The sequence below is a fragment of the Zalophus californianus genome, chromosome 11 (assembly GCF_009762305.2).
Source record: "Zalophus californianus isolate mZalCal1 chromosome 11, mZalCal1.pri.v2, whole genome shotgun sequence".
Classification (NCBI taxonomy): domain Eukaryota; kingdom Metazoa; phylum Chordata; class Mammalia; order Carnivora; family Otariidae; genus Zalophus; species Zalophus californianus.
This window is the reverse complement of record NC_045605.1, coordinates 13,649,634-13,674,565: the sequence shown is the minus strand read 5'-3', so window position 1 is coordinate 13,674,565 and position 24,932 is coordinate 13,649,634. Positions and strand designations below refer to the sequence as shown.

The 24,932-nt window shown below is 39.7% G+C and overlaps 1 protein-coding gene across 10 annotated transcripts in view; it reads left to right on the top strand.

Annotated features, from left to right (window-relative positions):
- SIK3 (SIK family kinase 3) overlaps window positions 1–24,932 on the top strand; it is a 237,990-nt gene that overhangs the window by 89,380 nt on the left and 123,678 nt on the right. The gene's annotated exons all lie outside the window — the stretch shown is intronic.

Genomic DNA, 24,932 nt, shown 5'->3' with positions numbered 1-24,932 from the left:
TTTAGTATTTGCATTTTCTATGGTAGCATTTTGCTGTTTAATAAATATCTTCGTGTGATTTTTTACTTCTTTTGGTTTTCCCTCTCCACAATTTCTGTAGATGCCCAGGTGAAGGCAACAGCACACAGATAATGGAAGTTTATCCTTTTGAGCATTTCTTGCTAAAGTGTAGCTTTCAGCAATCCTTGGCATCTGAAATGGGAATCCATCTGGATTCCTCTTTTATTTGCCTGTCAATAAGTAGGTTGCTCTACCTTTAAATTCTCAGCTTGAATCGTTTCTTTTTTGTATGTATAATTTGTAACCCTCTGCGATATCCACCCTATCTAAAGCAAATAGAAGAGCTACAGCCGCAAAGTAAAAATAACGGTAATTATTGATTTTGTTTATAGAGCGCTTGCTGTACACCTGGCATTGTGTTGAATCTGTCATATTTTTTAATCCCAAGAACAACCCCATGAGCTAGGTACTTTTGTCATCTCTAGTTTATATCAGAAGAAATTGTGCTTGAAGATGTTAAGGAAATTATACAGAGTGCAAGAGTAGTAGCAAGTCGTGGAGCTTGAATTCCAAACCAGATCTGATTCAAAGCTTTCTTTTATGTTCTCCTTCACCGAAGACTCATTGAACAGAAATGAGTGCTGGGCACATGCCGCTTGGTGAATTCTATATAAAATCTGGTCAGATTCCGAATAGGGTCGACCTGGTGGAGTCAATGTGAATTTCTCATCATAACAAGAGACTTAATGTAGCAAAAATCAGTATCATGGGAGAGGAGATGTTAATGTGGTGTGCAGGCTGACTTTTTTTGGGGGGGGGAGTGTTGTTGTTGTTGGTTATTGCTCTAGCAACTACTACAAAGGCAGCATTTACTTGACAAGCTGTGTGTACTTAAGGCAGAACACTGACTGCTTTTCATGCTGGCAAATCCGTACTTTACCAGTACTGGCTACCTGTGAGGAATGTGAGCGAGTTGGAGTTTAGAGCAGGAAAAACACAACTTCCACCTCATTTCACAATAGAGTTCACTTCGGGATACAGACTTTTTGGTGGCAGTAGCTGTTCCTTTCTGCTTGTTCTTTCTGATACTTGCATAATGCTAACCTGGTAGATATTGTCAGATGACAAGCCTTCCTCCTACATGTTCTCCATGAAAGAACCGCTAGTGACAAGCATTTTATTATATTAGAATTCTGCTTGATACTGTTTTAGCTTAAAGTGTATTTATTAGGAAGCCAATATCGTGAAATGTGCTTTTTTCCTCTTCTTCTTCCTGAATGCAGTGTTTTTCCCCCTCAGTAATGGACTAAGATGCAAGTGTGTTGTGAAGAAGTTACTGCCCAGACGGACCCCAGTGAAAGTAACCGATGTAAATAGATTCTGCTTCCATTTGGGAAAATGATCTAAGATCTAAGATCATGGCTGCTCTATTTTTTTCTTTGGAGACTAATACTCTATCCCAATCTTTGGCTAGTTAAGGTCAGCCTGCTGCAGAATCGGGACGTGTTCTATATGTTGCCATAATGTTCAAACTGTAACCTTTAAAAAAGTGGGGAAGGGAATTGAGGATAGATATGAAGACAGGTGTGAAAAAGCAAGGTAAGTTCAGGGAAGTGTAAGTGGTTTCGTAAGGCCAAAGCACGGTGGCAGTGCAGGGGAGTTTCAGGAGGTGAGAAAGGATAGTTCTGGACACTTGACAACAAAGGAGCTTTGTCTTTTATGCTCAGAAGTTTGGAATTGTTCCTGTAGATAATGGGGAAACTTCTGATACCTTTTAAGAAGGGAACACGTGGAATCAAGTTTGCTTTTCGGAATTCACCTGGCAATATGGAGTGTAGCTCGAAGGGGGCAGACTATTTTACTGTTGTTAGGAGAAACGTTATTAGGAGACTCTTGTATCATTCAAGGAAGAAGTAATGAGTTAGGGAACTGTTCTAAGGGTGCAGAAAAGTGTGCCCTTTATTCGTTCATCATTTGAGAAATGTATTAAGTTCCTGTTTCGGGTCAGACATAGAATTAGTTATACATTGGGTTAACAGGGTGAACAAGATACAGTACTGCCTTCAGGGAACTTAAAGTCTAGTGGGAGATTTGACAAACAGCAAACAACTACAATGGTCAAGTCCTATACCAGGGCATGTATGATAGCACGTAGACCTTAACACAGTACTGGGGGCGGGAAAGCCTTTTTAGGCAAGTGTAAGTTGGAGTCAGCTAAGTGAAGTTGTGCAAGATGTAGGGGTGGGGTTTGGGGTGTTGGAAAGACAAGTGTTTTGGTTGAGGAAGTAGTATCTGAAGATGGCTGGAGTACGTGAGAGAAAAACCCTGGCTTGTTTAGGGAACTGCAAATCATTTAGAGTGGTGGGATTGTGGAGAGCAAGGAAGTGGGTTGAGAGAAATGAGGCCAGGGGAATTAAACAGTTACCTTATAAACCACATAAAAGACTTTGTCTAAAAGCACATGAACTGTTTTAAGCTGGAGAGTGTCATGATCAAATTAGACCTTTAACAAAAATCCTTCTGGCTGCTGTGGGGAGGATTGGGAAGGGAGGAGGAGGAATAGGGCAGATGATAAAAGAGATGCCAGAGAGGTGGGGGAGGTTGTTCTGGAAGCAGGAGAAAGAGTTTAAAGAAGGGAGTGGTCAGTTCTGGAAAATGTTGCTGGGAAATCATTCATTAAGATTGAGACTGAGAAGGATCTATTAGTGGGTCAGATGGTGACCTTAGTGAGTGGAGTTTCGGTAGAGTTGTTGAGTGCGAGGCTAGTTCTAGGGTTTTAGTAATTGATGTTTTAGTAATCTGACAGCATTGTCAGATTGAGGAGTGTTAGGTAAGTAGGTAGCACTAGTGATTAAAGACTACTTGTCATAGAAACTTGTTCATGATGAGATAAAGAGCACTTGGGAGGGAAGGGATGGAGAAGGGGTCAAGCTATTGAAGGTTCTAATGAGGTTGCAGAGCGTTGGCTGATGTGGTTGCTGTAAGGCAATGAGAGTAATGAGCAACGGAGCTTGGGGGCGGGTGGCGGCTTACATTATTTTGAATTGCTTATTTGTTGTTTCTCATAATTTTGCAGGACAAGTGTTACGATTGTTGGAAATCGGAAAAAACCTGTTGAGTTTATTGCAGGTATCGTAGTTCAGGATTTCAAGACTGGAATAGCTATGGGTTATGATGAATCCAGGAGAGGAGGTAAAGGTCCTTGGCAGTAAGGTCTCGGTTCCCGGGAAGTTGGCTAGACGGATGGTTGTACCTAGGACGGAGATGACTGAGCCAGGTGCCAGATTGCCCTGCAGACCGTGAAAGATGGCCTGGGGACGAGTTACAGCCTTGACCCAGAGAGTAGTGTGGTCGAGTGACGTGAACCTTCCAGGAGCGGAAGGTTTCCCCTCTCCATCGGAAGGTGGGAGAACTTTGGGGAGAGAGAACAACGATTCCGTATTCTAGTTCCTGTAGATGTGGAAAACTTGCCAAGCGGGTAAACCATTTTAGCGGAGCTCTTTTGCCGAGGGATCAGTGAGTACTGTTTTATGAATAGGTTCTGTCTGTGATTTTCTGTGGAGAAGATCGCCGTCAGTTTTTTTCGTATGAATGCATTTGGAAAACTGTTGCTAAGCAACCTGTTGTCATTTTTGAATGTTACTATAATCTGGTGTCGATGACTACTGATCTCATTGGGCTAGTTCTCTCCCCTCCAGCTATGCTGGCATCGGTATGTACATTAATAGTCTTTAAGAAATGCATTCATTACAAACCAGGTAATCCCTTTGGAGTTGGCCTTGGCAGTGTCTGAATGAGTCGGACAAGTCAGAGAAAATCTTGAGCCCGAAAGCTAATCTGTCTTTTAGATTTGTTTGGGCAAGGTAACAAGAGATGAATCAGCTGTAATTCAATGGGATCTGATATTACTTTTATAAGATAGATCACTGTAACATGATGCTTTGTCATTGATGTTTTAGTAATCTGACAGCATTAAAGAGAGTTGATAGTCCCTGTTTTATTATTTCTTGGCTCCATGACAGAACTATGCATTGAAATGCCCTTAAGATTTTAAAAGGGTTGTCTAAGAAAGTAGTTAACTAACAAACAAATCCCAAGTGGATTGATCTGATTTATAAATTCCAACAATGTGTAGCTAATTGCAGATAGATTTCATTATTCCAGGTACTGTGTCAGCTCTCCTGTGAATACCTTTTATACTGGGGCACAAGTAATGGAGATGCTGTCTTGCCAACATCAGGTTTGAGGAAGGAATATCAGAAGACTTTTATGCTGTACTTTCCCCTTTTATATAAGCCTGCTAAAATTCAGAGGTTGAGCAAGAGATTTTTGAGCTAAAAATGAGCTGATAGAAATTTTTAGCAACAGTGAAAAAGACATACAATTATCCAATAGGCATATCTAATTTAAGATATACCTTATATGTATATCACCCACAATCAAAGAAATGCCAGTTACGATGTCATTCTGTTTTACTTGCCCAAATGGTGAAGTTTTATTTAAAACAAGGCCATGCTCAGTGCCGCTCTGTGGTGGGGGACTAGGGAAGTCCAGCTTTAGGGATGTGTATGAAGAATGTAGCAATGGCTTTAAAAGTATATATTGTTTGACTTAGCGCTTTTGGTTTTAGGAGTTTGTCTGATAGAAATGACCACGGGTCAAAACAAGAGTGTAGCCATGAGAATATTAACCGCACCATTGTTGAGAATAGCAAATACAAACAAACAAAACCTTTCCCCAAACCGTAAAAGTCCCATCCCGAGAGATCAATTTTAAATTCTGAAAGACTTTCATAATGTTGTGGAAAACTATTTGGAGACATTGAAAGATAAACAATATGTGTTCCTAAGTGGGAAAAAACATATTCCAAAGGTACGTATGTGCAGCAGAGTTTCATTTTTGTATTGATAGATACATTACACAGGAAAAAATTACGGACATCTTCAAGGCATTGAGGCTGACACGTTGAGTCGGTAATCCAGGTGCACCTGGCAGGGTTGGTGATGGTGGTGGAGCTGAGGTTGAGGTGGAAAGCTTTGAGCCAGGTGACAAAGTTGTACTACTGGTCACCTAAGTGTCGGTGGTTGCATTCTATGAGTGGTAACCTTGGAGAATGTTTTCTCCTTCTTTGATCTGTATTTTCTAAATTTTCTACAATAAACACCACTTTGTAGTAAGAATACTTTTATTTTACGAAACAGACACAAAAAGATGGTTGGGGTGCTCAGCTTTCAGTGAATTGCCCCAAGAGTTTATGTGGTGAACTTAGCAACGGGGTTAACTGCATATGATGTGAGGAGGATGATGAAAATGATGATTGATTTTCCTCATTTTGTACCCCTAGCATGGCCAGTTGCTGGGATTCTTTGGGGAAGACTTTAAATTAAAGCCAGGTATGGAAAGATGATTTGTATTTAAAGTCAGATTGCTAGCAGGCAGAACACTGAAGCATTTTACTGAATGGCTTCTTCAGATCAAGAATATTTTTCAGTTAAAGGCCTTCTTTGATCCAGCCCCCTCCTGTGTCTCTCAGGATTATACTCGTCCTGATCTCATAAGCACACAAATACGCTGAACTTAAAGCTGATATAAAACAAGTGTTCATCCGGATCGACTAGATAGCAGTTAGTCTTGTCATTTGTTTGCCATTGCTGATCTACCGAGCTTAGGGGAATCACAGATTTTAAAGAATTCTGGAGGACTTGAAGGGCCTAATGTTCTCATTTTATACACTAACCTCCTCCTCTTTTAAATCTCGTCTTCCTAATCTCATTTTCTCCTTGTCTTTCTTTTCATCATGTTATATTTTACCCAGTGTGTATTTATGTAAGTATATATATTTAAGCATTTCCTGAATCAAAGTGAAATATAAATACGTTAATGAATGAGTGCTGTATTTGCCTTTTTAGTAGTCTGTGCCTTATACCTTAATAAAAATTTAAGCCATTATAGAATGAGTCTGTGTTTAAGTACAATACTAAACAAAATGCCTTGCATATAGTACAGGTGCATAGATTTGCATTTAGTGCCTTGCATGTTTGTTGATTGAATGAATGATACACATACGAGACACTCTGCTGTTTAGGGTCTCCTGTTTGCCTGCATCTCATTTGCCTTTCTGCAGACTGCCTGCCCCTTTAGATCCAGATGAGCTGGCTGAGTTATGTGAGCAGTGTTTTGCTCAGCACCTCTCTGCTCATGTGCATGGATTTATGCCTACTCGCAGCCTAGTTGCTAAGGAGTCAAGTGCAGGGCAAAACAAAGGAAGACTGGCAGTGAAAGTATCTCAAGAGAGGTAATCTAATAATAACGGCCAGTGGTTCCTCTGAATCTTGTTTCCTCAAGTTGTTAACTTCAGAGAGATGTAAAATTGCTTGCATTAGGATAGATTTGGGAGTTCTTTTTTGATAATGGAATCAAGTGAAAAGGTCCTGTATGATACTGTTGTGGATGAATGTGATACTGGTCAGGAAATATGAGCCTACCAATTTTAAGTCTGCATGCTTCCATTAACAACTTAACAATAGTGAGATGGCTCCCTGTTGTCTCTTGTTTCTGTATCAAGGATAGAGAAGTACCTTATTTTTCATCCCGTTGGATCTGCCCCTTCTCATGTCGCTGGATTTGGGCAAGTTTGTATGTTGGTATTTTTCTGGTCATAAAATTACAGCTACATTTAAGAGAGTATTTTCTTATTTCCACCCTCCTGACATAGTCAAGCTATAATATAGAATTGGAAGATGTATTATTCATTGCATTTATGGAATAAAATTTTGTTCCTTGTGTTTAGTTGTGAAAACAAGTGAATGAAAGACTTATGAAGGTGCACCGCATTTTGCCGGATACTGTGGATGATGTTTAGGGAAGACAGAGCCCCGTGCCCTGAAGGAGATTCTTACTTTGTAGAGTTTGAGCTAGCAGACACAATTAGAGAACAGGGTAAGGTTATCCTTTGAAGCGAGGTTCTTGAGAGGATTAGGAGCGATCCCTGGGGATCAAAATATTGGCACCCACTCAAAGAATCTGAATTGTTTTCTGGAAGGGTACATAGCATTTGTGCAGGTAGAAAGTAGGAGTAGGAGGTTTCTGGAAAGTGAGCCTTTTAAAAAGACGGTAGTTGCTACAGACAGAGGCAGAAACAAAAGAGGTTAAGCTTTGTGTGAAGGTGAGTGATGAGCAGTAACAGGACTATGAGTGATTGGGGGCAGTCATTGGGGAGATTATGTGGGGACAAGTTTTAGAGGACCTTGAAAGCCAGACCCATAAGTGTGAGTTTGGTATGAGCAAACACAGGTTCCTGATGGGCTATGAAAGGAGTGTTTTAGGAAGTTGAGGCTGACAGCGATAACCGGGGGGGACAGTTGCAGTGTATGTGACGGTGGTCAAGATGAGGTTAATTTGGCAATCTCAAAGGGATTTGATGATCATTTATTGAATCCCGACCAAGCACTATTTGTCCTTAGTACTTTAATCATGATTTCATTTAAACCTCACAACCACCCTGTGAGTGAGATATTATTACTATCTTCACCTTAACAGATGAGGAAACTACAGCGCACAGCAAGGGCCCACAGCCAGTGAGGAGCAGAGCAATCAGTCTGGCTTGGGAAAACAGGGTGTTAGCCCCTATGTCATGTTTTCCAGAGAAAATAAAACTAACATTCTTTTCTTCGGTGTGATTTTTTTTTTTTCCCTGTATTAATTCCCCATCTCCTTACCTACAACATTGGTTAAGTAGCCTTAGAACAAAGGGTAGGCTTAGGGATTTCAAGTAGTTTTGCTCATTTTGAACTCTTCAAAACCAGTGACTACTGGTTACTTGTAAACGATACTTTGTAATTTCACTTTTTCCCTCTAAACTGAGACAAATCAAAACAGCTTTAGACTGGATTTGGGGGCTGGAGGAAGGGAGGCTAACTAATTTCGTAAGTGTTTCTGATTTGCTGAGTTTCTTTACCTAGGTCCTGTTATAAACAGTAATGGTCTTTGTAATTATATCTGTTTAAATATACCATTTACACTTATTTAACTGCTAAGCTGACAGAAGCTCTCTCAAAAAAATGCGCAAAATTTGGGTTTCAGCAGTCACGAGATTCATTGGAGATTTCTAATTCATTCGTGGTCAGTCTGATACATGTGTGCTGCGTAATTTAGAAAAGGCAGTTGCTTGGCAGTTGGTGTGCTCTGGGTTCCCTTTGTCATTTGTGACAATTGGTCTCTTTGCTGCGCGTGTCTTTTAGGGCAAGGGATTGAGCTTCTACAAAAAGCATTTCAGAGGTTTTCCAACTAATGATTTTGTTCCTCTTATTCTTTACTGTTTGGTTTCTTTGGCAACCTGGCCTCTCCTAGCACCCTGCAGCCCCTCTTCCTCTCCACTACCCCGCCCGTTACTTGAGGGTTTTTTCCCTTGCTGCTTTAGGACTACACTAGAAGAATATGCACATTTGCTTAAATCTCTGTTCTTGTATGCTTCTGAGAATAATTAGAAGGGTAGAGAAAGGAAATCACTTTTAGAAGCTAAGTAACCTGTATTTTTGGGTTTCAGGGTTCCAGCCATAAAAGGCTGAGTTTATTCTGTGTCTGCAGTTTCCTTCCTTCCTTCCTTCCTTCCTTCCTTCCTTCCTTTCTTCCTTCCTTCCTTCCTTCTTCCTTCCTTCCTCCTTCCTTCCTTCCTTCCCCCCCCTCCCTCCCTCCCTCCTTTTGTTAAACAGTAATAAAGAGCATGTTTTCCAGTTAGACCAAACATTTTACAATCAAAATATTTTAGGATGTAAGGCGTAGAGGAAAAAACAATCTGAAAATGACATACATAGTTTGGTTATATAAGGTTACATTGTGATTTGTCTATTTAAAAATCAATTATGTCTATGAAAAGCACTTCTATTACTTTGGGGGTGGCGGAGGAAGTAAAGATCTAAAAATCTGTCCATTGTTCGTTCACGTTTGGTCCTTAAGTGATACATTTTGAAGGCCAATTCCTTGACCCTGTTCATAATAATTTCACTATCCTGGGCAAAGGTGGCCGTTTCTATTACCTAAAGCACAGTGAAGAGCTCTACTTTTTAAAATACAAATGAAACCATTTGTACCGTTAATATACATTGGATGCCACATGGTTGATCCTAACTGTAGTCCTAGTAAACCATGTCATCTGCTTTTACATTTGGCAATATTCACTTTGGCCTCAATGTATTTTCATTTTTTTAAATATGCTGTAGAGTATATAGGGTATAGGTAAGGAGTGGCTAAGAAAGGGGGAGAGGAAGGAACTGAAAGAGAAAGGGTTACTGCACAAATGCCTTTTCCTACTGGTGCACAAATATACGAGGTTTCTGTATGTGTGTCCAAATGTTTAAAAAGAGAAGATGACTCTCTTTGTTGGGATCTGTAGTAAATTTGATGATATGTGCATATGAGTGTAATGTATATGTCCACAGATGTGTGTGCTGCAAGTTAGGAATGAATGAAAAGCCTGCTGTAGAAGCAAGAAGGAGAAAGAATTAATTTTGCCTGGAGAAGTCAGGGAAGGCTACCTTGAAAAACCGACCGCAGACCTGGCCTTAGGAGAGTGAGGGAGAATTACTAGTTGCATAGAGCCTTAGCACCAAAGGTTTGTGTGTGTGGGGGTGGGGGGGTGGGGGGGTGAGGGGACTGTGGCCGGGAATATTGGAAGATCTAGTTGAAAGGTAGGGTTGGAGGCAGATGGTGAAATCCTGTTTGTCTTGATCATTTAAGCAAGGGACAACCACCAAGAGATACTTTTGGTTTGGTCTTTTAGATCAGATTTGTGTTTTGAGAGAATCTCTAAATATAAAATTATATGCAGCGTGTAACTAGAACTGTATGATAAATGATGAATTTGTAACTTAATTATTAAGGTAATTGAATAATACCTGGTTTCCCCTTCCCTTAAGCTTTAAAAAAGCATTCTGTATAATGAGGCAGTTTTATGTAGTGGTTAAGAGGTGGGATCTGATATTGAACTCCTAGTCTCCCACTTATCAGCTATCTTTTTAACTTTGGATAAGCCTTAAGCTTGGTTTACTTCATATGTAAAACAGGCATAATAATGCCGACCCCAAAGAATTGCTTTAAGATTAGATTGAATGAGATCATACATATAAAGCCCAGCATTTCACACAGAAAACTTATCTAATAAATAGTAGCAATTATTATTTTATGATACTGTATTCATTATAGAAGAAAAATTTTAGAATGTGAGGGATTAATGTTTTTTGGGGGGTGGGAGACCTTTGGTAAGTAGATAAATAGGAAGTAGACTCATAATGGCTTTATCCAAACAATGCTTTTAGGTGCCAGGGAAAGTCAGGGTAAAAGAGGAGTTTGGCCAGAGAAGAGAAAATGCAGTCACTTCAGTTATGGATGGGCTGACTTGAGGGTGACAGAGTACATGAGGGAGATGTCCGGGAGGTGATGGTTGGAAATACAAAGCCTGGACATACAGATGTGCAGGTTATCACCGTCTGCTTGGAGATACCAGGGTCAGCAGCAGCCTAAGCAGAGAGAGAGCCTTAAGGAAAGCTCATGTGTAAGACTTGGGAGCCTGTCAAAGAGATTGTCCCTACTTGATTCTAGGGATATAGGTCACTGACTGGTCTTCTGTCCTACATTCTTAAAAAAACTAGGGACTTAGAGAAGTCAATTATTTCTTTTTCTTAATGTACTTTTTAATGTATTGCCAATAAAATAATGTAGACTGTTAGACTAAGGCACTAGACTGTGTATTCTGAAGGCCCAGGAGTTTAAATTTGTTGCTTTACTCATTAATGTGTATAGGATATACCCAACTTTGGTTAGCCTTCTGACTGTTGGGCCTCATTCACAGCATTTTCTCCACTTCTGTGTCAAAGTGGGGGAAAAGTTCATTCTTTGAACTGGGGAAGCTCTCCGATGTTGGCAGGTTTCCTCCCTCTCATGTCTAGACACTTGGCCTCTATAGTAGTTTTTTATTCAGGAAAGTTCTCACCTCTGCGTCGTCGATATGGTGTAGATTTGCTGGTACTTGGCTAGTCAGGATCACTGCAGTGATTGGTATTGGTAAGTGCCATGTTGTCTTGCTGCCAAGAAGCTTGCATAGTTAATGTGTTCAGTCATAGCCTTTTCTTTACGTGACTGCACCATTAAAATACAGATTGTTTTACTGCCTTCTCACAGAATGTCAACTGTTTCCAATTAATTTTTTTTCTGAGTGAGAAGGAAAAAAGAATCTTTTGCCATTGTCTTCAAACTGAAATTTCAATTTCAGCAGCATTTGATCTGATGTAGTAAAATATTAAGAGACTCAGAAATTACCCTATTAGAAGTTTGAAATGCTGCTTCCCAGTTTATTAGGAGGATTGAAACCTTAAGCCCTGTGTTTTTAGTTACCTTTTGGGTTAAATTGTCAGAAACTATCTTGCTTGTGTTGGAGATTTACGGTTGTTAATTGTCCCTCCTTACCCTACTTCATGTACCAAAATCTAGAGATGGGATTGTAATTGGAAGCCCACAGTTAACACTTCCACAGGGCCAAGTTTAATTTTTCATTTTAATTTACTCAATCCCTTCTTAACCTCTGGGATACTGTATAAACCATGAGAGACGATGGACTCTGAAAAACTGAGGGTTCTAGAGGGGAGGGGGGGTGGGGGGATGGGTTAGCCTGGTGATGGCTATTAAAGAGGGCACGGTCTGCATGGAGCACTGGGTGTTATGCACAAACAATGAATCATGGAACACTGCATCAAAAACTCATGATGTAATATATGGTGATTAACATAACAATAAAAAATAAAAAAACCCAATGATGTAATGCATGGTGATTAACATAACAATAAAAAATTAAAAAAAGAAAACTTGGATTGCCTTTAGTTTTAACTTATAACTTTTATTAGGATTTTATGATAATGTATCTTTTTGGTTCTGGAAGTCTCAGGGGGCTAACCTTGTTCTTGATCTTTAGGGACTTAGGATAGTTTGTATTGGTGTAGAACCGGCAATATCCCACTTGTTTTCAAGAGGCCTAGTGGAAGAATACTGAGTTGCAAGTTTGTGCAGACTTCAAATAAGTGCATGGTGAGCTATAAAGTTACAGTGTTAAATTAGCTTCTGGCCTGCCTACTTTGTTTCCAAAGTTCACTTTGCATTTTAAAAGCCCTTACTGATTTTAAAAGCAAATATAGAGAATTGCATGGAAATACAGATCATCGTTTGAGGGACATTTGAACTTGCAAAAATAGTGAATGTAGAAGGCAAGGTGCTCTTGGCTGGGCGTTATAGACTAGAAACTGGCGTTTAAAGTGTAAACTGTTTGGGTAAAATGACATGTTTTCCTGCTTTATACATCATAGTTTTTCCTCCGTGTCTCCTTACCACCATTGCTCCCAGCATAGAAGAATGTTACTGTAGTCTTATTGGAAGAGAGACCAGAGCATGGCTTATTTAGGGGCAAGGAAGGAGAATTGAGGTCTTTTCAATATTAGGTATTTCTGGCTATGGATGTGGCATAGGTCTTAGGTCCTTCACTGATGTTTTCTCGTTTTCTCCATGAAACGCTGACACTTTTTTTTTCTTTTGGAATATTTTTTCCAAGGCTTCTGATAGTTTGTGGCTATTGTGAATGTGTTCTTTGGAAAATTATTATCATCATCACATCTTCTTATAAATTAACTTTGGTATATTAGAAAATAACTAAATTTTCATATGCTGGGATCTCATAATTTATTTTGTACTTAGGTTTTATTTATCCTCTCAATACTTCAGTTTGATCATCTCTCCATCAAAGGGGTTGGGTTGGAGATTTACAAGGGTCTTTCTGGTGTCAACATTAACGTGCGTCTGTGATGAGGTAACAGCCTTTACATACTTTAGGAGGTGAGTGGGAGTTGTACCAGCCAAATACAGATAAGGTCTGTGAATATAGCCAGACTTAGCTTGGTTCGTATATGTTTGCATGTGTTTAACACTCTTTGTATAATGATTCTTTAACATATTGAGGTAAAGAGTGAATACTTAACATTTTAAAAATAACCCTCAAAAGTACGGTTTCTTATTCTGGCTGAAATGGTTTACTATTATCTTCTCACCCTGCATTTTAGTTTGTTGCTGTGTTAGTTGTACTGCATATTTTTTCTCCTAAAAATAGATGGTTTTTAAACCATAGTTTTTATAAATATTTGCATCCCAAGTCAGATTTTTCCTGTACCATGGATTTCATTTGGTGAGTTTCAGTAGAACAGGTCATGTTAAGAGAGCTTTCTCCTCCACGTTTGTTCTCTTCTGTACCTCTGTCCCAAGGATCCCAAGTGCAGACGTCAGAAGATTGCCTTGGAAGCATGAGTGGTATTCTTGAATTATTTTAATACTTATTTCTGCTGGGTGGAGGGAAGCAGGTGCTGTGCTTGTCATCTCTGAGCTGAGAATATTCAATCCTAACCCCAAATGTAACTCAATAATGGGCCATCTTTTATATCTTTTAGAAGGACATGGGCTGGCTATATAAGTTTCTGTCTAGATGTTTGCCAGGAATTTGTTTGAACAAACTGAAATGGCTAAATAAATTTTAACCCTGATTTGAATAGGGTTGCCAAAAATGGATTCAGGGCAAAGGTTGGTGGAGGCCTTATTGGGGTGGTACTGAGCTAGTACCAATATGTGTGCATGTGTGTCTGTATGTGTGTCTGTCTGTCTGTATATGTATTTAAATTGTGGTAAAATTAGCATGTAACATAAAACTTACCACCTTCACCATTTTTAAACGTACAGTTAAGTATAGTGTTAAGTACCTTCACGTTGTTGTGCATCCAATCTCCAGGAATCTTTTCATCTTGCAAAACTGAAACTCTGTATCCATTAAATTAAACTAAATTTAAGTAACTAATTTAAAAATAATTTTTCTTTTTGTGCACCTTTTTTTTTTTTTTTTTTTTTTTTTAAAGTAAGCTCTATGCCCATTGTGGGGCTTGAACTCACGACCCTGAGATCAAGAGTCTCGTGCTCTACCAACTGAGCCAGGTGCAAAAATTCCCTACTTCCCCCTTCCCCCTGCCCCTGGCAACCACCATACTACTTTCTGTTTCAGTGAGTTTGAACCAGTAGTTATTTTTTGAGAACTTGCCCTCCTCTATGCCAGCCGAATGGATTTTGAGGGTGAAGAGCGGAGTGATCCAATAAAACCAGTAGCCACTCTCCATAATCACGTGACTGTTGGTAGTGGCCAGCCCTGAAATTCGAGCATCTGTAAGTCTTCTGTAATTTGGAGTTTGGAAATCGCTGTTACTTTTGTTTGAGGAGGAGGAGGAAAAGAGTTGGTGACTGACCCTCTGAGGCACTTGTTACTTGCCTGAGGTTGGAGGAGAGACCTGCCTCTTCTGGGATGAAAAAGAAAAGGCAGGTTTGGGAGCATGAGGATGCAGAGAAACACACAAGAAATCGAAGGAGTTTTTCATGTCTGTTTTCCCTGTCAAGTAAGAAGACTCCATCATCTGCGGAAAGTTAGGGGTCTGCAGTTGGCGAGAAGGCTTTCAGGAAGTGACAGAAGGTGGGATTCCTAGGCAGTGGGGTAGAGACCCTGGGCAGGGATAAGTAGAATGCTAGTAATAGTACTAACAACAACAGCCAGTGCCTACTAGTTACCTGTGCTGCACCAGCTCTTGTTCTAGGTGATGTTATGTTTTAACCTTTGGAGCAGCTTTCTTCGAGCATTTGTTCTAGAGATAGGAAGTGGTGAGAGTGAGGACCCCAGTGGTATCCCCTTGCCCTGAGCCCAGGCTCTTTTCTCTCCCTGAACTGTTAATGACATTGGGAGTATCTGCATGGCACTGAGAGCCAGAAGTTTAGGGTGGAACTTCAAAAATTGTTTTTCAGACAAAGGGGGAAGGGTGGACTGAAAAAAATGTACATATCCAAAATACAACAAACATATTGATGCTTTTTTCCCACCAGAATGATTGATGCCCTTGATGGGCTGCTCCACTAACCGGAGTAAGCTACCATAGCCCTTTTCATTTTGTGGAGGAGAACTTGAATTTCTGTCGAAACCCAGATCCAGTTATGTGACTTGACACTTAGAAGGCTCTGAAATGATAAACTCATTTTCTCCTTAAAGCCTGTATTTCTGAAATACTGGGTTGAAGTTAATGCTCGTAAGTGCTTTAATTTCTTTGCAGGGGAAAGTGAAGGCCTTTTCACCTGTAGTTATTCTACTTATTGAACAGATATTAGTTGTACTCCTATTTTATATTAAGGGTCTGTGTTACAAATTTAAAAGTGTTTTGTTTTGTTTTTAAACAATAGCATCTCTTTATGCATGTTCATTATTGCTCTAAATAAATGTGAAATTTATAAAAAGTAAACCCCGTTTTTCTTAGAATCATAAATGCAAGCTTAAGTTTCTTGTTTGTTTTTATTTGACGTATCTGAAGGTACTTCCAAACATCTAGGAGAACAAAGAAAGCCCAGAAGAGTTTGATGTAAAGTAAACCAAAATGGATGAAGTTCTAACTGAGCCTCTGTATGTGTTTTAATGTCCAGATGGATAAGCAAGCTCTTATCCATTTACAAGGGTAAACTCATCTAGTAAGATGAATTAATTAATTTCTAGGCTCTAATTAACTAATTATATTTTTTTACTGTGTTATGGATTAGATTTGCATTGCCTAAAACTGCAGAAGATAACTTTGCCCCCCAAATCTGCGTATGTCAGATTACTTAAAATTCAGACTGACATTTACCTCTTCTAGGTTTAGCCCTTTTCAATTTAGGAATATCTCCTAGGCTTGATATATCCTGTGTACGATCTACCTTGTTATAAAGGCTAACTCTTTGGTTTTAATGTTAGGAGAAAAACTAGCAATAAGGCATGAGATGAAATACAGTGTCGATGACTTCTGTCACCTTGGTGACCACGCACTGCTGTACAGTGTTGGTTTGTTGCAGACTCTTTTCATAAGTAGAAAACTCTTCCAAAAGACATTTTTGAAATTTTGCTATGAAGAAAGATTGTTAGTGAATGAAAAGAACCTTTTGTAGACCCCTCTTTGGGAGTCTGGTAACTGGTACTTTTGGATTCTTTACACAGAGATCCCAGGCTGAGAGAATATCTCAGGGTAGAGCTATCTTAGTTTTGAATCCAAAGCTATTAATCTCTTCGATTATGAGAAGAAACCACAGATTGCATAATGGCCTTGGTATTTTGTCGGTATGGAGAGGATGATCTCAGAAGACTTGTAAGCCTGTGTTGGGATGTGTGTGACACGTGCCTTTTTTCCTGATTTTTAAATTTCAACAGTCTTCAACACATTTCTGAAACTGTGGATATCCTAAGTTAGCAAATCCAAATCAGTGCACAAAGCAACCATTTTTGCCAGTGCCAAATGCATACTTTGCTGAGTTTTGTAATCTGGGCTCCAGAGTTTATATAGAGCAAATTCTAACATCTGCCAAGTTCTGTTGTGACCCAGAGGGGAGTAGGGCAAAGTGGGACGAAGAATCTGGAAATGCATACTGCCCATAGGGTAAATCGCATTTTGGAATTTGCTCCCATGTGGATTTTCTCCTCATGGACCACTTCGATGTTTAGCAGGCCAAGCCGGAAAGGTCATATTGCACATATTGCATGAAGAACAATAAATGGTCTGTTCAGTGGCTTGCTGTTAAGTCTCCTGCCAATGCCGACTAATGGTTGTGATAGCCATTTCTCCTCCGGGATATGAGAGTCTGGCTGTCGTATTTGGGGAATATGATAATTTGTTGCCATTGCTTTCAGCATAGTGGAGAGATCCAACATGTAAAGGCTCTTATCCCAGTGGCTTAGAGTTCTTTTTTGTTTTTGTTTTTTAAGCCTTGACAGTAATTTAAAAAATGCCAGTAATGGTATCTCTTTCACAAAATGCATATGAATATTAAATCTACTCGGTTCGTTTTCATTTTGCCAAAGAGAACTTGAATTTATCTCCTCTTTTAAAAAAAAATATGTATTTATTTGTTGAGTGGGAGGGGTTGTGGGGAGGGGCAGAGGGGGAGAGGATCTGAAGCAGGCTCCACGCCGAGCATGGACCTTGATGCGAGGCTCGATCTCACGACCTGAGCCAAAATCAAGAGTTGGACACTTAACCGACGGAGCCGCCCAGGTGCCCCTGAATTTATTTCTTCTTACAAGACATTGGCCTCACCTTTTTTTTTTTTTTTAAACCTTAAGACATTGGCACTAGAAATATATTTTTTTTTTTTTGCTTTTCCTTAAATCAGCAAAACTTCCTTTATCTTGGGTTGTGGGTGCAGTTCTAAACCATGTTAAAAATATGTACAGGGGCACAGACCCCAAAAGGATTTAAAAGAGATGAAGAATCTGGGGCAGAAGTTAGTATGTCTAATAAATTTAAGTTCCCTTAGATTTGCTTTATAGGAAGTGTATTAATATTTTCCAAAGCATTTCCATCCGAGTGACATATTTTACATAGCTGCCTTTGAAAAATACAGATGTATTCCTGAAATGATTTATCAATTTTTAATAAGTAAAATAGCTTAAAATTAATGATGAGTAATTTCTTTTGCAGTTATATGATAGATTAGACGTGTAGAGAAGCCCTTTCTGGTCAGGACATTTTTAAATGAAGCTGGGGAGAGGAAAAAAATATGTGAACACATATAAAATATATGTAAAATGCTGGAGCTTGTGTTAGAACAGTTGAAGGCTTTGAAAGGCCTAGAAAGCATGCTTTCTTAAGGTGGAGCAAGCACTGAAGGAGGGTTTCTTTCTTTCTTTTTTTTTTAAGATTGTATTTATTTGACAGAGAGAGAGACAGCCAGAGAGGGAACACAAGCAGGGGGAGCAGGAGAGGGAGAAGCAGGCTTCCCACAGAGCGGGGAGCCCGATGCGGGTCTCGATCCCAGGACCCTGGGATCATGACCTGAGCCCAAGGCAGACGCTTAATGACTGAGCCACCCAGGCGCCCCTGAAGAGGGTTTCTTATAGGATTAGAGTGGCAGGAGGGAGAAGAGAAAAAGAATAGTGTCCAAGCAGACTAGTGGGTCATACTGGAGACTGCCTCACAGAAAACTTGAGACCCCAAAAAGATAACTTCCTCAGTGGATAAAAGGTGCTGTGCATGCAGAGACTTGCATTTTTAATATCTTGGATCTGGATGGGAAGGGGAAAAGAGTCGGCCATGAAACTGCCTAAACAGAAGTCCACACTCACATGGATTTGCTATTACTACTCATGAGTCCTGAAAATCTCATAAGATGGTAATTTAGTTGAAAGTGCTTCTGGTTGATTGTGATTCCCAAGTGTCTGGGAGAATAAAATTCAGATCTAACACAGGAGCATCTAAATATTTAGAACAATTAAAAACAAACATAAAGGAACTCATTGATAATAACATGATAATGGTAGGGGACCGTAACACCCCACTTACATCAATGGGACAGATCATCTAAACAGAAAATCAACAAGGAAACAATGGCTCTGAATGACACACTGGACCAGATGAACTTAACAGATATGTTCAGAACATTCCATCCTAAAACAGCAGAATACACATTCTTTTCAAGTGCACATGGAACATTCTCCAGAATAGATGACATATTAGGTCACAAAACAGGCCTCCACAAATACAAAAAAGATTGAGATCATACCACGCACCTTTTCTGAGCACAACACTATGAAACTAGAAGTCAACTACAAGAAAAAATTTGGAAAGACCACAAACACATGGAGGCTAAACAGCATGCTGCTAAACAATGGGTGGGTCAGCCAGGAAATCAAAGAAGAAATTAAAAAAAAAATACATGCAAACAAATGAAAATGAAAACAACAACCGTCTAAACCTTTGGGATGCAGCAAAAGTGGTCCTAAGAGGGAAGTACATAGCCAGACAGGCCTACCTCATGAAGCAAGAAAAATCTCAAATAAACAACCTAACCTAACACCTACAGGAGCTAGGAAAAGAACCACCATCAATGCCTAAAGCCAGCAGAAGGAAGGGAATAATAAAGATAGGAGCAGAAATAAATGATCTAGAAACTTAAAAACCAATAGAACAGATCTTTGTAGAAACATATTTTATAGACCGATCTCAAAGAATCTTTATGGGTAAAATCTTTATAGGCAAGAAACGTGAGCTTGCACAAGAAAACAAGCAACTGTGAGTGAGATTATATTTTCCAAAGGGAGCAGTAACAGTATTTCCTGACTGATGTCATGTGCTCTTCTAGAGCCTTGCTATTCTACTGTCAAGAAATAGTCTGTCCCATTGCATTAAACCTGGGCAGGCCTTTGTGACTGCTTTGACCCAAAGAATCTGACAGGACTGATACTGTGTGATTTCTGAGGCTAAAGCCAGAAAAATGCCACACATTTGTTCCTTATTCTCTTGGGATGTTCATTCCTGGAACCCATTCCCATGCTGTAAAGAAGCCCATGCAGTCCGTGGAGAGACCCATGTGATGAGGAACGGAGGCCTCAGGCCCACGGCCCCAACTTAGCTCCCCGCAGACAGCCAGCGTTGACTTGCCAGCCTTGTACGTCAGCCGTCTTGGAAGTGGATCCTCCAGCCTCCTGTCAAGCTGCTTTAGGTGATGCCACATGGAGCAGAGCAGACAGCTGTCCTTTCTGAGGCCTGGACAAATTGCAAATCTGTGAGCAAAAGAAATGATTATTGTGTTAATCCACTGAATTCTGGAATGGTTTGTAGTGCAGTGATAGGTAAAACTAGAACATTAGCAGTAACTATCAGTCTCATAGATTATTACTTTTATTTGAGGAAATAAAAGAGGGAATTAAAAATATATGATGAAGAGACTCAAAATTGATGAGAAAGATGTGCAAGAAGAACTCAGTCTCAAAAGAACGTCTAAAAATAAAAGACATACATGAAAAAACAATGGAAAGCTGATGCAGCCTGGATAGAGTTGAAGAGTGAACTGGGAGATAGATAGATCTGGAGGTTTCTCGAGTTGTGTGCGGAGAGGAGGTGGGGCACATGCAGTTTAGCAACAGAAGGATGAGAAGATACCACGTAGTCTGATTTAGTGGCTCTCAAACTTTGTGATCTTAGGACCCTGTGCACTTGTAAAAATTATTGACAACCCCTAACTTGCTGTTGTGTATGTAAGTTACGCTTATAATTTGGTCACATTTCTGTATATATGTTATAGTTCAATAAAAAATTTACTTAAAAAAAGAAAACATCATAGAGAGTAGAAAAATAAGCCACAACTTGAGAGAAGATAGACTGATAAAGTTTGTTATTCAGAATATAAAAGAACTCCTTAAATTAAAAAGAAAAAAAAAAGATAGGAACACCAACAAAAAAAGTAAATAGGAAAGTCATGAATAAGTTTATTTCAGACATCATAAAGAGTAGAAAAATAAGCCACAACTTGAGAGAAGATAGACTGATAAAGTTTGTTATTCAGAATATAAAAGAACTCCTTAAATTAAAAAGAAAAAAAAAGATAGGAACAACAACAAAAAAAGTAAATAGGAAAGTCATGAATAAGTTTATTTCACTGGAGCAGGAACAAATGGTCTATGAATATATGAGAAGAGCCTCAGTTTTTTTTTTAGTAATCAAGGAAATGCAGACTAAAACAGCGAGGAACTATGTGCCTCCCCATTCTCCATCAGACTGGGAAAAATTAAAAAATAGCAGTTGTTGGAGGTGATAGAGAGCAGTGGGAACACTTGCACTGTTGGATACAACCATTTTGGAAAAAACAATTTGGCTTTACCTAGTGATTCCTAAGTATACACTCAAATGAAACTCTTACACCCATGGCCCAGGAGACACGTATAAGAGTATTTAAAGTACTGTTCATAATAGCTACAAATGCAGACAACTCAACTGTCTAGCAACTGTAAAGCAATACATAAAGTTGGTGTATTCAGAAAAGGATGACTAGCATAAAGTGAATTAGATACCACTTGTGCATTGCTTGGAACAATTTTCTAAATATAATCAGGATCAAAAAAGGTAGCTAAAAATAATAAGTGTGATTCTATTTACATTATTTAAAAACAGACATACCTAAATAATATGTTGTTTGGTGATATATATATCTATATATCTATATCTATATATATATAGATATATGGGGAAATTATAAAGAGAAGCAAAAGAATGATAACATAAGTTTTAGGATAGTGGTTATTCTGGGGTAGGGGTGGAATGGAAAAGCCCATAAAGCACCAAGGTTTGTATATGACCTATTTTGCCACAAAAATTTCTGTGTGTTGTTGAAAGGAACCTGCAGTGATTCTTTTTCTAAGGATGCAATTTTGGTAATGCAAACACTAGTTCTTAATCTCTTCCTAGGTGTTCTTGCATATAAAATCCTCCAGTAAACACATGAATTTATTTTTCATGGTTTATGTCAACCTCGCTAACTAACTAGGGAGCGTGCCTCGGAAGCAGATGAAATGAGGAGGACTTATCCACAAGTTCAAGTTCAGTTGTTGTAGCCTAAGAATGAGAAACTAGGCCTCTTATCCTAACCTGTCTGAAAATCAGCTTACTGTTGTTAAAAACAAAAGACTGTTTCCCAGTTTATTTTTTTGGTCAGCAGCAAAGGCACTCTTTTGTCTCTACCCCTAGCCGGAGTCTGCTCTTTGTTAAAAATCTCCATGCATTGACATCTCTTCCTTTTCTGAAGGAATGTGAAACCCAGTAATTACACACAGACCTGACCTACTTTGGAGGAACCAGAGGACAAAGAAATCTTAGTTTTCTTCGTCCTTTTTTGGTTAAAAAGCAGAGACTGTGGGAGATGAGGGCAGAACTTCTTGTATCTATACTTCTTTGAAGGGTCTAACATAGTTTGTCCGTGTATATTAGAAGTTTCCCCTCATGTACATTGCTGGTAGACTCACGGACTTGATGCTCTTGAATTCTTTGCATGCCTGCTGATCTGGAAATGTTTGGCCATTTCCCAAGGACACAGTGGCTGAAAGAATCTATTGATTTGTTTTTATTTTTAGTTGTCTTATTTTATAGATTTGATTTTGTAAACACCTCAGTCCTTTTTTTTTTTTTTTAAAGGAAGTAGTTGGGATCTAAACATACACATTTACATGAATGCATGAATGAATTGAAACAATAGTTTGGACTATGCATTCCCATGTAGCTATCATTGTGGTTGCCTAGTTAACTGTTATTCTACTTCTTAGTTGCTTTATTTGTTATTTTTTTTTAAAGACTTTATTTATTTATTTATTTATTTAGAGAGAGAGAAACAGCATGAGAGGGGAAAGGGTCAGAGGGAGAAGCAGGCTCCCCGCTGAGCGGGGAGCCCGATGTGGGACTTGATCCCAGGACTCCGGGACCATGACCTGAGCCAAAGGCAGTCGCTTAACCAACTGAGCCACCCAGGCGCCCACTTTATTTGTTGTTATTATGCTAAGTTGGTAGATTGTTTTTATTCCAACTTTCATTATCTGCTTTATCAATTGATTTTTTTTAAGATTTTATTTATTTATTTGAGAGAGAGAATGAGAGATAGAGAGCACGAGAGGGAAGAGGGTCAGAGGGAGAAGCAGACTCCCCGCTGAGCAGGGAGCCCGACGCGGGACTCGATCCCGGGACTCCAGGATCATGACCTGAGCCGAAGGCAGTTGCCCAACCAACTGAGCCACCCAGGCGCCCCTGTAATAAACTTTTTTAGAATAGTTTTAGATTTATAGAAAAGTTGCTAATACAGTAGAGTTTACAAATACCCTACACCCAGTCTCCCCCATTATTCATTCATACCTTACATTAGTGTAGTACGTTTGTCATACTTAATGAACCTCTATTCCTGCATTATTAACTAAAGTCTAGAGTTTATTCAGATTTCCTTAGTTTTTACCTAATGTCTTTTTCTTATGTGTCAGGATCCAGACTAGGATACAACATTAGATGTAGTCATTATATCTCTAGGTTCCTCTTGGCTGTGATAGTTTTCTCATACTTCCCTTGTTTTTGATGACCTTGACAGTTTTGAGGAGTACTGGTCAGGTATTTTGTAGAATGCCCCTCGATTGGAAATTGTCTGATGTCTTTGTTGTGATTAGACGCGGGTTATGGGTTTTACGGAGGAAGACCACCAAGAGAAAATGCCCTTCTCATCACATCATATCAAGGGTAGATGCTCTCAGTATGATTATCACTGCTGATAATGACCTTGATCACCTGGCTGAGGTGTGTGTCTGTCAGGTTTCTCCACTGTAAAGTTACTCTTTCTCCCCCTTTCCAGATTGTCCTCTTTGGAAGGAAGTCTTTATATACACATACTCTTTGCAGGTGACAAAAGTAACTGTTTTGAAAACTAATGAGTCTGACATGCTTACCTTTTCCAGTGAAGATTTCACCTATGTTTTCACAAAAAGGGTTTGCCTGAATACCTATAAGTAGGGCCAGAGCTTTTCTCAGGAGAGAGCTTTAGTTCTGTTCATATGCTTGAATTCTTTTTTTTTTTTTTAAGACTTTTATTTATTTGGGGCGCCTGGGTGGCTCAGATGGTTAAGCGTCTGCTTTCGGCTCAGGTCATGATCCCAGGGTCCTGGGATCGAGTCCTGCATCGGGCTCCCTGCTCAGCAGGGAGCTTGCTTCTCCCTCTGCCTCTCTCTCTCTCTCTCTCTCTCTCTGTCTCTCATGAATAAATAAAATCTTTAAAAAAAAGATTTTTATTTATTTGACAGAGAGAGAGAGAGACAGCGAGAGAGGGAGCACAAACAGGGGGAGAGGCAGAGGGAGAAGCAGACTTCCTGCTGAGCAGGCAGCCTGATTCGGGGCTCGATCCCAGGACCCTGGGATCATGACCTGAGCCGAAGGCAGACGCTTAACGACTGAGCCACCTAGGCGCCCCGCTTGAATTCTTTATGAAACAGCTAAATTTCTATGCCATAAATTATGAAAGAGATTTCCCTGGCCTGGAATTTCTTAGAGATGAGAGTTACCTACAACATAAAGAACCATGAGGTACTAGTTTTCCATTGTTGTGTAACTAAAACTTAACAGCTTAAAAGAGCACACATTTATTATCTCACAGTTGTGGATCAGGCGGTCTGGCATGGCTTAGCCTAGTCCTCCACTCAGGGTCTCATATAGTTTCAGTCAAGGTATTGGGTAGATTATGTTCTCATCTAGAGGCTCAGGTGGGAAAGAACTCACTTCCGAGATTCTTCAGGCTATTGGTAGAATTGATTCCTTGTGACTTTATGACTTTTTGCTGGCTGTTGGCTGGAGGACACCCTCAGGTTATAAAGATGTTGCCTATAGGGCGCCAGGGTGGCTCAGTTGGTTAAGCGTCTGCCTTCGGCTCAGGTCATGATCCCAGGGTCCTGGGATCGAGCCCCGCATCGGGCTCCCTGCTCAGCGGGGAGTCTGCTTCTCCCTCACACCCTGCCACTCCCCTCTGCTCGTGCTCCTTCTCTCTCTCTCTCTCTCTCTCTCTCTCGGACTCTCTCTCTCTCTCTCAAGTAAGCAAATCTTTAAAAAAAAAAAGATGTTGCCTATAGTTCTTTGAGATCACCCACAGTTGCTTTTCCTATGGGCTTCTCAAACATGGCCTCTTACTTCCTCCAGACCTCCAACTCCAGCAGGAGGTGTGGGAAGAGTTTACAGAAAGGTGTGACTATATATATATCATTGTGTGTGGGGCATCATTGGAAGTTGGCCCCCATAATGTCTCTCTGTTACATATTGTATGACTTCTGTAGAGAATATTTAATTTTGAGTAAGACTGTATCCAGTGAGTCTTTTTTGATGACAGTTGGTCAGAGTACCTCTTAAATATCAGTTTGACCTGGTAGAGCTGGTTGCAGTGAAAAGAATAAACCTTATAATTACTGGCATTATGGTAAGTGGAAGAAGGTCTAAGTGTTCGTGAAGCATGACCACAGAAGGTGAAGAAAGCAGTTGGGGGAGAGGTGAGGTGCTATAATATGTTTTCCC